The sequence below is a fragment of the Meleagris gallopavo genome, chromosome 4 (genome assembly GCF_000146605.3).
Source record: "Meleagris gallopavo isolate NT-WF06-2002-E0010 breed Aviagen turkey brand Nicholas breeding stock chromosome 4, Turkey_5.1, whole genome shotgun sequence".
Classification (NCBI taxonomy): domain Eukaryota; kingdom Metazoa; phylum Chordata; class Aves; order Galliformes; family Phasianidae; genus Meleagris; species Meleagris gallopavo.
In genome coordinates this window covers 46,238,476-46,251,671 of record NC_015014.2, presented here as the reverse complement: position 1 = coordinate 46,251,671, position 13,196 = coordinate 46,238,476, and the positions used below count along the sequence as shown (strand labels likewise).

Below are 13,196 nucleotides of genomic sequence, written 5' to 3'. Positions count from 1 at the left end.
ACTGGGGCGGCCGCCGAACTCGGGCTAAAGGGCACGAGAAATGTCATTTGCAGGCAGGAGGGACGACGAGGAGGAGAGCAGGCAGGCAGGGCGACGCGGCGTGTGACAGTGACAGCACCACTGTGGTTTGGGACGTGCTCTCCGCACCCGGCTTGAAGGACTCATGATCTAGGCATTTTACAAATTATTTTACAGCACGCAGGAGTGTAACTTACTGCCTACTCTATGTTCTTTGTGGTCGCTTCCACTCGTGCAGGCATTTACTTCTACAACAGCTGTGCAGGGACCATATCTGTGTTACGATGCATCTTAGTGCTCAGTCACAAATTTACAGCACGCGGCATTTACACAACACTGCTAATGCAGTGAACTCAGCTCATCTTCAGACACTACAATAAATGAAGGCCCATGCCATCCTCCAAGGTGTGAGGGTATTAAAAGGTATGAGCACCTTAAATTTGTGCTTGTGGTGAGGCACAAGGACGTTATCTTGTGGCCACGTGGAAAATCTCATGGAGAAGCAAGGATGGAGTTCACCTAGGATCACCTCTCCTATGAGGAAAGGTTGAGGGAACTGGGATTGTTTAGCTTGGAAAAGGGAAGGCTCTGGGGAGACCTTATTGTGGCCTTCCAGTACTTGAAGGGAACATATAAACAGGAGGGGGAACAGCTGTTTACAAGGGTCGATAGAGATAGGACAAGGGGGGAGGGTTTTAAACTGGGACAGGGGAAGTTTAGGTTAGATATTAGGAGGAAGTTTTTCACACAGAGGGTGGTGATGCACTGGAACAGGTTGCCCAAGGAGGTTGTGGATGCTCCATCCCTGGAGGCATTCAAGGCCAGGCTGGATGTGGCTCTGGGCAGCCTGGTCTGGTGGTTGGTGATTCTGCACACAGCAGGGGGATTGAAACTAGATAATCATTGTGGCCGTTTTCAACCCAGACCATTCTGTGATTCTATGGTTCTAAGATATGGCTTCAGTGTCCCTTTCCTTAGCTGTTTCCATTAGGAACTTCAAGCCCACGTGTTGTTCCTTCCCTACACATAAGAGATCCTTAAGAGAGAAAGCTGGTAAAATATGGTGCTTACTTGGAAACATGGCAGCTCATGTGTGGCTACGCTTTCCAGTTCACACAGCTATAATGTAATAATTTCATTCTGCAGAGCCTGGCTCAACAGATATTACTGGAAACACTCTGAAATGGGTACATTTTCTGAGAGTCTGGGTTTGAAGAGAAGGTCCTTGATTATTATTAAAAAATCTGGCGGCAGCAGCAGCATCTGAAAGATGCATCCCACCCTGTGAATGCTGCTAAGACAGCTGGCTGCAATCCAGCTCCCGGTGGATAAGTGCCCACTTTATAAAAATGGCACCAAAACTTGCATTACTTGGCATCCTGTTGGCTGTTTCAGCAAAGAAACTCAAAATAGAGCTGTCACAGAGGCAGAACTCTCTTTCCTCAGTAACTGGAATTAATTGCATCAAATCACTGTGGGCATGTTTGAAATGCAGTATGGAGGAAGCTGTACTTTCAGCATCCCTCATGGAGACTTTTGGATGTTACAGACTGAAGTCAACAGAGCCACTAAACTGCCTCATAGACTCACTAATCACCATGTAAAAGAATCATCAAATAAAATAATACAGAAGAAAAAATCATCTTCAGTGTAATTTGATTAAGTCAACCATGTTGCACTATATGTCAATTTGACTCACTCCAAGTATTAATTTGCTTAACCCCTAGGGTCTGGATTAAAAGTAATATTACAGATCTTGTTGAATTAACCAAAGGAAATGGGAGCTCAGCCCAGGTGTCATTTCATGACTGGCCACCCCCAGCTGCAGTCCTGAAGCAATTGAGGCCTGACTCCACCTCCAATGCATTTCAAAGTAGCCCACAGAGACTGACAGCACTGTACTGTAGCTGGTTTTTAATTTTTACTTTCAGAAATAATTTTAATTCTTTCTGAATTAAATCCCTTTAATTCAGAAAGATCAATTCAATACTCTCTGCTGCACAGTATTTATTTTGATTTATTGTAGGGTATCATGCTTGTTCTCGAAAATCGATGAAGCAAATAAACCATTTTAGGTGATTACAATTTCAAATGAAAATAAATATGGCAACAAAGTCATTTACATACATGGTAACATTAGGGTCACAAAACCCAAAGAAATACAAAGTAGAAGTTCAAAAGAAGTGAGACAAGGGTAAGAGATATTTCCATACTTTTGCTTTCTTGCTGATCCCCATTCCCTGATTTCAGAGTAAGGTTCCAGGCAGTTTCTATTTGTGTTGCCAAATAAGTAAGTTGCTACTAGGTAAGCTCTTTGTCATTGTAAAAGGAATTGGGCATTGTGGAAGATATGCTTATTTTGAAATATGGACATACAGACACACACATATATATATATATATATATACACACATACTGCTCTACAAAGCATTTAGAGCCTTTTGCTTAAGGGTGGATGCTTTTTTTTTTAATTTTTTTTTATTTTTTGCTTTGCTTTAGAGGATTTGTGATAAGAATAAGGAATGCGTTGGTTTAATGATCATTTAGTACTGACTTGTTTGCTCATAAGCCGCAGATCAGGCCAGACAAAAAGAAACTTTCCCTCTTGAAATGGGTTGGTGAGTGCTATGGTTTTCCTTCGGCACTGTTGTTTTCAGAACTAGAAAGTTCATTTCTGCAACTTTTTGAAGATAAAAAAACTGCTAAGAAAAGCAACAAAATTTAGCTGCAAACACTATAGGATCTGTATAAATAAAGAACAGTGAGCAATTGTTCCCACTCCAAAGCGTTGCCCTATCTCTTCATAACAAACAACTAACCCAGTGTTACTTCTGAGTGCTAAACAAAGAGAAGGAAAACAAGGGGCTATTTATAACCTGAGAGCGCTTACATAATTTCTGTTGAAAGGTCAAAAAACGTCTCCCGCATTTACTTTTAGAGCGGTCTTTCTCCTCCTGCATTCACTTTTAGGTCAGTCTTTTTCTCATCTGGTTATACATTCCAACATTTTTATTTCACTATATAAAATAAGTACCTATTGCAAATACCCCCTTTGGCTGGCTGAGGCTGTGACTTTCCTAATGGTTTCCGCCTGAAGGTCTCAGACTACTTTGCAAACATTCACTCAGAGCTGTCAAATTACTGGGAGATGAGTTAATATCAGCCTATTTTACAAAGAAAACAAGCAGCAGAAACTTTGTGTGAGTTGTCCAAACGTACACAGCATAGTTGGTAGCGAAGCTAATACTGGCTCACTGTGTTAAGAGAAAACATTCCATTTCCTTTCCAGAAATGAGAAATTTGCAGAGGGTTCATTTAAATTTTTGTTGTAACAAACAATTCCAGAAATGAGTCCAGAAAGGGGAGATCATCCATCAGTTTTGCTGAAAAAGTCTTTGGAATAATCATATTTGGGTTCAATTTCCAGGAAATAGGGACACAAGCTTTAGTGGAAAGGGAAATTCAGCTATCCAAGGTACATTATCAGCACTACTATCAGTATGGTTAGAATTTTAGAAACACTTTATCATCTTTCACATATCATAATATTTGTTCTACAAAAACAATCACTGTAGATTTAAAGGTATGAACAAGGATGTTGATAGAAGCATGAGCCCTGAGGACAGATACATAACAAACCCCTCAGATTACTGAGACTACAGTTTTCAAGTTGATTTCTGTTGAGAAACAGGAAACTTCAGTGACACTTGTTCCCACAGCGTTGAGTTTTTATTCTCAAGACACAAATTTGTCTGGCATTCCATTTTTCTGCAAGGTAGGACAGTCACACATTGTATAAACACTAGGCCAAAACTTTTTGACCTTATTTGGGCTGCAGAATGCCTTCAGCTTTTAGTACAACTCATCATTAACTTCAGTGAGAAAGATCAGCTCTTTGGGCTGTCAGAGTAATAGGAATTCACCTATGTGGGGACCACTGCAAAGCTGAAAAATTGTACTTTCCAATGCTATATCCAAGAAAAAGAAGACGGAGTAGAAAGTCCCATGATAATCCCTTTCTAAAGTTAACAACAGATATTTTCCATGAAACTTGGCTCCCATTGCAGAACAGATTGGAAGCTTTAGTACAATGCCAAATGCCAGCTTGCAGCCCATGGACTGAACTTCCTAACAGGTCCACAGGAGATATTCTGAAGTTCTAATGATAGAAATGTGTTGTGTTCTATAAAAAGTTCATGGCAGTCCATGGAAAATGAATATGGAGGGGTTCCTATGGGCCCCTTAGTCCAATAAAAGCCCCAACTTTCTTCTCTAGGACATTGTCAGCTTCACAGCAGCTACTACCCACATTTTTTCCAATTCTGTAATTTGTTTAAGTTAAATTGTTATGATCATTTATTTTTAGAATTTTAGCAAACTCACTTACCTACCAAACTTAAAGCAGAGAAAATGAAAGTCATCTGTGAATCTAGCCTACCTGTGCTAATATTAACATTATACTGGCTGGAAGAGTGGAACTATTTTTTATTTCTTTCCCCCCTCAGAAATTGCTGTTTTTCAGAAGTAAATCAGATACATTTACAGCACCTGACTCCACTTTTTCCCTCCCATTACATTTCAGATTTGAAAGCACAACATCAGCAAAAGATAGATGCAGACACAGCAGAAGCTGACAGAGCAGATAGAAGCAGTTAATAGTTCTACGGTAACAACCATTAAACAATTTGTTCTACAGTCAGGCTGTTTAGGCCTTTACAGTCAGTCTGATGCTCAATAGTAGCCTAGAGGTGTGATTGTCTCATAACATCTTGCTCTTGGTTCTTCTTCAGCTTAATTACATCTCAAAAATTGTCTAAGGAGCTTTGAACAACACTACTCAATTGAAAATGTCCCCACCTATTTCTGTAAGGTAGATGTTTGCAGTGTGGCCTCTTTATAATGTAATTCACCAACTTCACTAGTACGTTTCTTCATATACCAACTGTGCTTTCAGCTGGGGAAAAAAAAAAAAAAAAAAAAAAGCACTATTTGAGTTCTAACCATTAAGTATTGCTGAGATGACCAGACTTTATAGCCATGGAAGTAATTTGTCATTCTTCAGAAAAGACTCACTGAGGAAAAACACCAGAAACCTTCAAAAATAACAAATCTGGTTTGCACTCCTCCAAGGATTTCATTTATTGTTTTTGTTCTATTCTACAGGCTCTAATTTTGTCTCACATACACAAAGAGAACAAAACACAAAGGATATTTTGATAGTAGATAGGTTGTAAGCTGTATTTAGTCTATTTTGGGCATGGATTTAAAATGGTCCTTTCATTTCATGTAAATGGTGGCATAAATTAATCAAATTGCATTTTTAATGAATTAGCATCCCACAGATTTAATTAAGACACAGTCCTATTGCATTGGACACATAGATTAAAAAACAACAACAACAACAAACAAACACAAAAACAACTGCTTGGTAAGGTTCCAAATCTGCAAGTTATATAATGCAGATAGATACTGACATCTATCAGCAAAGACTGATGGCTACATCAAGATTTTACTTGCTTGATTTTCCTTCATATCTATGTGGAGAAAAGAAGTGAAAATGAATAGAAATATTAAGAATAACTGCATTTTGATGAACTCAGTGTGATGTTTTTGAACAAATGAAATTCTGTCTGCTTAGAAAGGTATCAAACCAATGACTTAGAGAAATTCATGCATCCTACAAGGAGGGATTTTGATGACTAGGGCACCAATCTGCAAGATCTGAACAGCTGAATTCAGATCACCATAGGCTCCTTTAAAAAAAAATCAACACTAAGTGCACAAAATGAACAAGACAGCCAGTTGTCACTTAGGTAAGTTCAAAACACAGACCTCCAAATATTCTTCACAATGACTATGTAAAACAGAGGTGCCCTGGTGGCAATAGACAAAATGGACCACTGGCATGATCAACTAGGGACTCAATGAGTTTTTCCTGGACATGTGCACAACCTGCTTGCTAATCCCTCACACTCACAGGAAATGATGGCTCTGCTTTATCAGGAGATAATCACTGTGGATCAAAAACAGCACATAATACCTGAATCTTAACTACAGGACTAGAAACAGTTCACCTTAATCATTCCTGTGCCCTCACTCCCCCAGTACTTTAGTGTTTACTAGTCAAGCTTCCATGGTAACAATCATGGATGGTAAAAATGTAAGGGCTGAATGTCACTTTATGCTGTTGACTAAATTACATGAACAGACTGATCCAGCTTGTCTACCTGTAGAAAAATAGTTATTGTGCAGACTCTCACGTGAAATCACCTGAAGCTAGGTGGATATGCAAACTCATAAGCAGAGTGGCTTACCTGTAGTAACAAGGCTGCTTTTCAATCCTGAAACCGTGGTAACAGGCATACTGTCACAAAAGGACTGCACCTGCAACAGTGTTTTAAGATTTAGATTTTGTATCAAGATTTAGCCAAGTAACTACAAGCGGTAAGAAAACTTCTCTAACTATCCCTTGGTTGTAACTATGTGTCTGCTTCTGGTTTGTTTTAGCCCGAATCAAACCAACTAGGTTGATTGACTGTAATTTAGAGACTAGAAACTCCCCTTGGCCAGGCAGTGCGTCCCGGGTTGGTGACACGTGCTGTGCGTAACCCGACTGTGCCGGGCCGGCTGGCCCTGTGCCTGCTGCCCAGGCGTGCTCACCTGCTGGGAGTCAGCAGGGTATTAACACGGCCCTGGGGCTTGGCTCGCCAGCCTTACACACAAATCCTAAGTCTCCTAAAGAAGGGCTTAGTTGGGAGTTTAGACAGAGATCAGCTGTATTTAGCTCCTCGAAATCGCTGTGCAGCTGCTACTTTAAACCGAAAGTCTGCACGTTAAAGACCTCCGGACCCGTGCAGCTGTCATCCGAGCAGAGCCGAGCAGCCATGTCCCGACAGAAGCCCTACAGGCCCTCGCCCGCTCCTGACTGAGAGGCCCGGAGCCCTCCTCGAGCCCCAGCGACACCGAGAACCGCACGCATACTCCGCTGCCCGTCTGGTGAGGGGCGGTACACCGCCTCCAGTCACGTGCTCCTGCTCGACCAATAGGCGGCGGCGGCACCCGTGCCTCTGGCTCCCCCTCCCCACCTTCTCCAGAGACGTTGGGCTCTCGCGGATCTCGCGGGAGCGGAGGGCGGTATTTAAAGGCCGCGGAGGCACAGCCCGCCCTCTTTCCCCGCCGCCCGGCGGTGAGGCGGTAAGGTGTCCTCCCGGCGTTCCTCTCGCATGAGGGGCGGGTGGTGTGAAGGCTGGGGAGGCTCGTGCCGGTGGGCCGAGGGCGGGGTGGGGACCTACATCGCGTCTTCCCTTCACATTTGCCCTCTCGGAGCCTGGCAGTGCCCCGAGGAGTCAACACAGGGGGATAGAGCGCCTTCCTCACATAAACACAGCGCGGAGCCGCCCCTCCGCCCTGCATCCTGTCGTGAGGCACACGCGTCCTTTCCCTCCGTCCCACGGCTCCTTCCATTCCCTCCCGTGCTGACTTCTCTCTCCTTCCGCAGCTCCGGCCCGAGGTCCCCACAAGGTCTCCCGATGCCCTCCGGGGCTCTGGTCGCTCCCCGTCCCGGCGGCCGCTGCCGTGGCCGTGCTGGGGCTGGAGCCGCGCGTGCCGATGCCGGTAGGTGGCCATGCCGCCCTAGGGTGAGCCTTCCTCTGTCCCCGCCGGGTCTCTCAGGTCGAGCTCAGCCCGTCGTTGCTCTGCCTCTGTGCAGTCATTTTCCTTAGGCCCGGCCTCCTTTTCTGTCTGATACAGTAGCTTTTGGTGTCTCCCGGTGGTTCTCCCCCTATAATTTCTTGCAAGGTATAGCAAGTAGGCACACGGTAGTAACAAATTAGCCAGTTAAGGCTTCTTATAAGAACTGAGAACTCACAGCTTTTGGGTAGTATCAGCACCAGAAGTAATTTAGTGTGTTTAGAGATATAAAGAAGATATGTACTGTTTAGTGTAACTGGCCATATTAGAAAAGGCTATTCTCATCCATCTGATTAAACCATCTACTACACCTTGCTGTAGATATTTGATGATGGACTTTATAAGTGACTTCTGAAGTTTTGTGCTGTAATTGGTCTCTCTGTTATTTAGGAGTCACTTAGCGATTTCATGATTGAAGCAGGCTAGAAATGGATGATCACACCTAAACTGAAAGCAGTCCTTAGGACTCCTTAGGAATGAATAATGTCTTCTATTAAGAAGGTAAGTGCTTTCTAGTTTAATGAGCTGTTGACCATTTTAAGTCATAATTCATGAGTTTCAAGTAAGTTATCTCGTTTGAGTAAATGGTAAATTCAAATAATCTTAGAACAAATTGGTATGATCTACTCCCCTTTTTAGCTTTGCCCTCTTAAGTCTGCCAGTGTCTTAAGTGGCCAGTACGGAGGGGTATAACAGCTCTCTCTCAAACCCAGAGGTGAGGCTGAAACTCTTCTTTGGATCACGCTGAGAGGAACACAGTAATGAAACCATAAAACCACTTTCATGAATTTCAGAAAGTTAATGAATCAACTTCATTGCTTTCAAAGAAGCTTCTAGGATTTCGGAAGTCATTTGATGATCATGTTATCTAATTCTGTTTCACGTTAATCTTTTTCAATTTTCAGAGTTCTCAAGTGTGTTGGTACTCCTTGACTGCCTAGAATATGCCTCATGAGATAGAGATAAACAATATGGAGTCAAAAGAGTTCCTTGTAAATTGATTGGTCTTCAAGGTATGTAGTGTAAAAAGTCTTATCAGACTTGAGTGGATGGGGTAGTGTTGTCTATCTAAGAAGCTTAAATTATTGCTTAACTGAAAGTTAAATAAACAAACAAAAAAATAGTTTGAAACTAGCTTGGACTACTGGAAACCTCTGGAAATCTAGAATTTTTAGAACTGATTTTATGTAGATCAATCAAATTAAATTAAATAATATCTGGGTAAAGTGGAAAATGGATCTGTTTTTTCTTACTAGACTTGCCCTGGACTGGACTGTGTACTAATGGTATGGGCGAGGAAAACCCAGTCCTGTAGAAATGTAATCTTTATTGAGAAATGCCTTTGATTTAAGGTTGGTGTCATGTAGCTTGTTCATATAGTTCAATCTCAGGCCGCTTAACTCCATTCAGGTATTTGATGCTGACTGCAAATTAAATAAAGCTTTTCTTTTACAGAGTGAAAACTAGCAAGGGATGTGCAAGGCATCAGAACTGATCCGTTGGGTGGATGATTACAGACTTCACACAAGATCACTCAGCTGTCCTATGCAATGTTTTGTCTTGAACTGAAGCAGTGACTCAGAGTATTACATGTTCAATGCTCATGTTTAAACAATCTAGCCATTCGTTGCAACAGAAGTTTCTTAAAAGCTGTGGCAATTTATTTCTGTATGGATTGACTGAAATAAAGTTAATACCAGAAGCTTGTGTTGTGAAGTTCTCTCATCTAGGTGCTTCCTATAAGGTATTCAGAAGTCAAGAGTGTTAAATTGCTTCACTTTGAAATCACTTTATTTTGAGGTCAGTGGGCCCACTTCTGAATTACTTAATTAGGCTATGGGTAATTTGCATATTGTCCAATTAGTCAATAGATGGTCTCAAACTTGCTAAAGGCATAATAGATAAAGGGATCCTCAAAGATTGCTATTTAAAATACAAAAAAATATTTTTCTGCTGCAGACTTCCCTTTAAAGAGCTATTATGAAGGACTATGGAGAGCAGGAACAATGCTCTCAAAGCAATTGAAAGGCTGCATCTCGTAGGTCAAAAATTCAGGTTTCCATGTGAAGTGTGAAATTGTAATTTGTGTATTCTGTTACTAGCTGATGTTTCACAATTGAAGGAATAACAAAAATAACAATAGTTCAAATTGGCTGTTAGGCAATCCCTACTGCTGAGCTGGTGCAGTGAATTATTGCAGGGTTAGGGCCAAGCGTAAATAACATTGGTCAGATTAAAATTCCATCTAGAAAGGAAGTATGTTTCTGGTTCTTCACTTAAACATCTGCTAAATGGGGCAAATATTTGGAAGCTTATAATTTCTATCCTGTCAGATTTACCTTAAGTTTTGAACTGTTCTCACTTCTGGAAACTAACTTCTGGCAACTTGTTCCTCTTCTTTCTGCACTGAGGAAAGTGTCCTTGGAGGACCTACTTGAGAACTTTGAAAATGAAGCCTGTTCTTTCAGGCCAAGATTTGTGATTACTTGCTGACTTCTTCAGGGACTTATTTCTAAGGCATTACTGCCCTTCATAGTGACTGTTTTTTGCATGTCTTGTAATTCTTTGCTGGATAACACTCAAAGTCCAATGGGTGGCTCACACTATCAAAGATTAGTATTAACTACTCCTATTTCCAACTAAATGACGTCAAGCCAGACTCATTTTAGAAGTTTCTGTATAAAGGTTTTGTGCAATAGGGATTGCAAGAAAAGTTAGGGAGGAATAAAAATGAATGAGGGCTACTAGGTAAGCTTTTAATCTGTACAATTCTTGTAAACTGGTTATTGATTGCTCATCTAAGGATGATGCTCGAGAGTTTTGTTGACTAGATCTGCAGCAGAACCAATTCCGTTCAGGAAGATAGTCTGTCAGGCAGGAGTACATTTTTCTCTGTTTTACGTTTTAGCAGACAGTCAAAAAGCACAATTTCCTACCTCAATTCATTTTTTTACAACTGAGTTTCAGACTTGATCAAAGGAGGCATAGAAAGAAGATGAAGTATATTAGATGCTTAGGGAGCAACCTCATACAGAGAAGAAGCTTTTCTAAAGAGTCTAAGTGTTTAAAAATGATCTTAGGGGGATTCTTCTATATAAAAGGGGCAAGGAAAAGGGATGAAGGTAAGGCCTAAAGGAAACAGTGAAGCACCTTGTTCTGAAGAGGAGATGATGAAAGATTCTATTCTTACAGGAGAATAGAGAATAAGAGCTTTTTCCTGGAAATCAGCATCTCTACTGATTTAATGGTAGATAGTGTGAGTTGTTTTGTTTTGTTTTTTTTTTTTTAAGTTCTTTTCCCACTTTCTCCCTCTATCTATTTTAAGCTTTTAGAGGACTTTCTTGGAATATGAGCAAGTAGTCCAAACTTTTATTAGGAGTCACTTGGAAAGAAATTTTAGTCAGGATTTTCTTTCAGAGATAACTAGCATCATCAACTGTAGATCGTTAGTATCTCTTGAAATGCAGGCAGTTATATTCATTAGTCTTGGGAATTTGTGGTTCTGCAGCTGGCAAACCCAAACTCTGGTTAACCCTGAAACTTTATGGAAAGAAAACCAGCAAAATATCAGTAGTGTGAGGATAATGTATGAATGCTCTTGTACCTAAGGAGCAATGAGTGTGCATCTTGTGCATTAATTTGGATTAAAGCAAGCAGGCAGGCGCTCCTATAAAGCTGTAGTGGTCTTTAGAAATTAGGTATATACTGTCTTAACACTTTTTACATTTGGTTTCAGATGGAGCTAACGTTGGATTCTTCAACATATCAGTACTTCTGTTTATCTAAGCAAAGTTGAAAACTGCATGGCCTTCATAAGACGTTCATTGCTGCAAACAGGGTCTTCACTGTTTGGTGCACTTTGATGTAAAGATCAGAGAGTTCCTCACAATGGTTTGATGTTTGAGTTCTATGGTTTTGACTCAGTGTACTCAAGATGTTAATACTCTTTCAGGCTGAGGTATAGAAGCTTGGAATAATGATTTATTTTCTTCAGATTGTATTGTATGTATGCTTACTCTAACGTGCCAAGGTAATGTAATCCAGAATATGCATTTTAATTTAAATAATCCTAATTAAAATCTTGAGCAGGAGGAGTAATTGGAAATAGGTAAATCCTAGGAAGATGATCGTGCCCAAAACCAAGGGATAAATAAATGTGGGGAGTTCCAGCTTGTGGCACTCCCTGGCCTTGGAGACAGCAGGTGATGCAGATCCCTAGTTTGTCTCCTGGGAGCAGGCTAGGTCATTTGTTATTTCCTTCTCAATGGTTTATTGCACACCAAAGCAGAGGTGGTATGTGGCCTATGAGTCAGAGTGTTTTTCAGTCCTTCTCCTGAGAAGTGAGGGTGAACTTGAAGATGAAGTTGTATAAGGGAATTTGGCTTAGGTTTTATTAGTGCTTCTGCCACTGAGTCTTATTACAACTGATGTAGGAGGATGAAATCGCAGCTTCCATTTGGTTATGTCACGATCTGTCCCTTATAAATAGAATGTTATCTCATGCAGTTTGGAAAGTGAAAGAAAATAAATAGGAGTTCTCTGGAATAATTTCTCTGCATTTTCTCCACAAGCTACTTGAAAAGATTGCTCACTCAGCCTCCCTAGGATCTTAGTACCGAATCCTATTAGATTCATCACTTCATTCTTTTCCCCAAAGCGTAATCATGAAATGCACACAACATACTTTGTAAGGAAAGTAATAAAGGAAGGGAATAAAGCCAAGTAAAGTATGCAGAAGGATGCAGTTTATTTCCAGCAATACTATGTTCTCTCCTACTCATCCAGACTTGAAGATACTGATTTCTCATTCCCCCCCTGATAAATGGAAAGAAAGAAATGGCAACAACAGACGCAGAGAAGGCTGAGGTACTCAACAAGTTCTCTGTCTCAGTCTTCCCTGGTTGTCAAGCTTCCCATGTTCCTTGTGTCCCTGAATCTCTCGGTGGGTATTGGGGGAGCAAAATCCCTCCCACTGTAAGCAAAGACTCAGTAAGATAGACTCAGTGTTAATACGGTTACTCAGGATAAAAACAGGAAGTGATGAAATAAAAATAATTCACTGATACTCAGGATTAAACTGCAAAAACTGTGATGAAAGAACAGATCACTTATCTAGAAAGGTAAAAATTATAATTTTTAAAGAAAAAAACAAAGGTAAATTATTAGTCAAATTGTAAGCTGAACAAGATCAGAAATGAGTTCAGGTTAACAGTAGTGTAGATTTGTGAGAAATGGAACAAGTAACCCCACTTCATATAACCCAACCCCTTCAGGCTGTGCAGTGTCAGAGAGGTGAGCTGCTGTGACAACAAGGAGGCACAGCTGAGGACAGGAGCTCAAATTTTGTTAGACATTAGTATTATGAATAGCAATCTCAGAAAGATAACCAAGTTTTGTAGACAAGTGATGGGACCTGTCCTTGCTCTGTTCAAGTAAAATAGTGCAGTTTCATTGAATTTCATGCTGATTTACACCATCTGGAGACCTGG

The 13,196-nt window shown here is 40.9% G+C and overlaps 1 long non-coding RNA gene and 1 other non-coding gene across 2 annotated transcripts; both read left to right on the top strand.

Annotated features, from left to right (window-relative positions):
- The first annotated feature begins 7,307 nt into the window (after positions 1-7,307).
- Positions 7,308-9,409, top strand: LOC104910781. The gene is made up of 4 exons (XR_004159656.1): positions 7,308-7,632; positions 8,098-8,208; positions 8,613-8,720; positions 9,163-9,409. It is a non-coding gene; the product is annotated as an uncharacterized LOC104910781 (long non-coding RNA).
- On the top strand, positions 8,349-8,466 carry LOC116216634. Its single transcript, XR_004159776.1, has one exon. It is a non-coding gene; the product is annotated as a small nucleolar RNA SNORA26 (small nucleolar RNA).
- Positions 9,410-13,196: the final 3,787 nt, after the last annotated feature.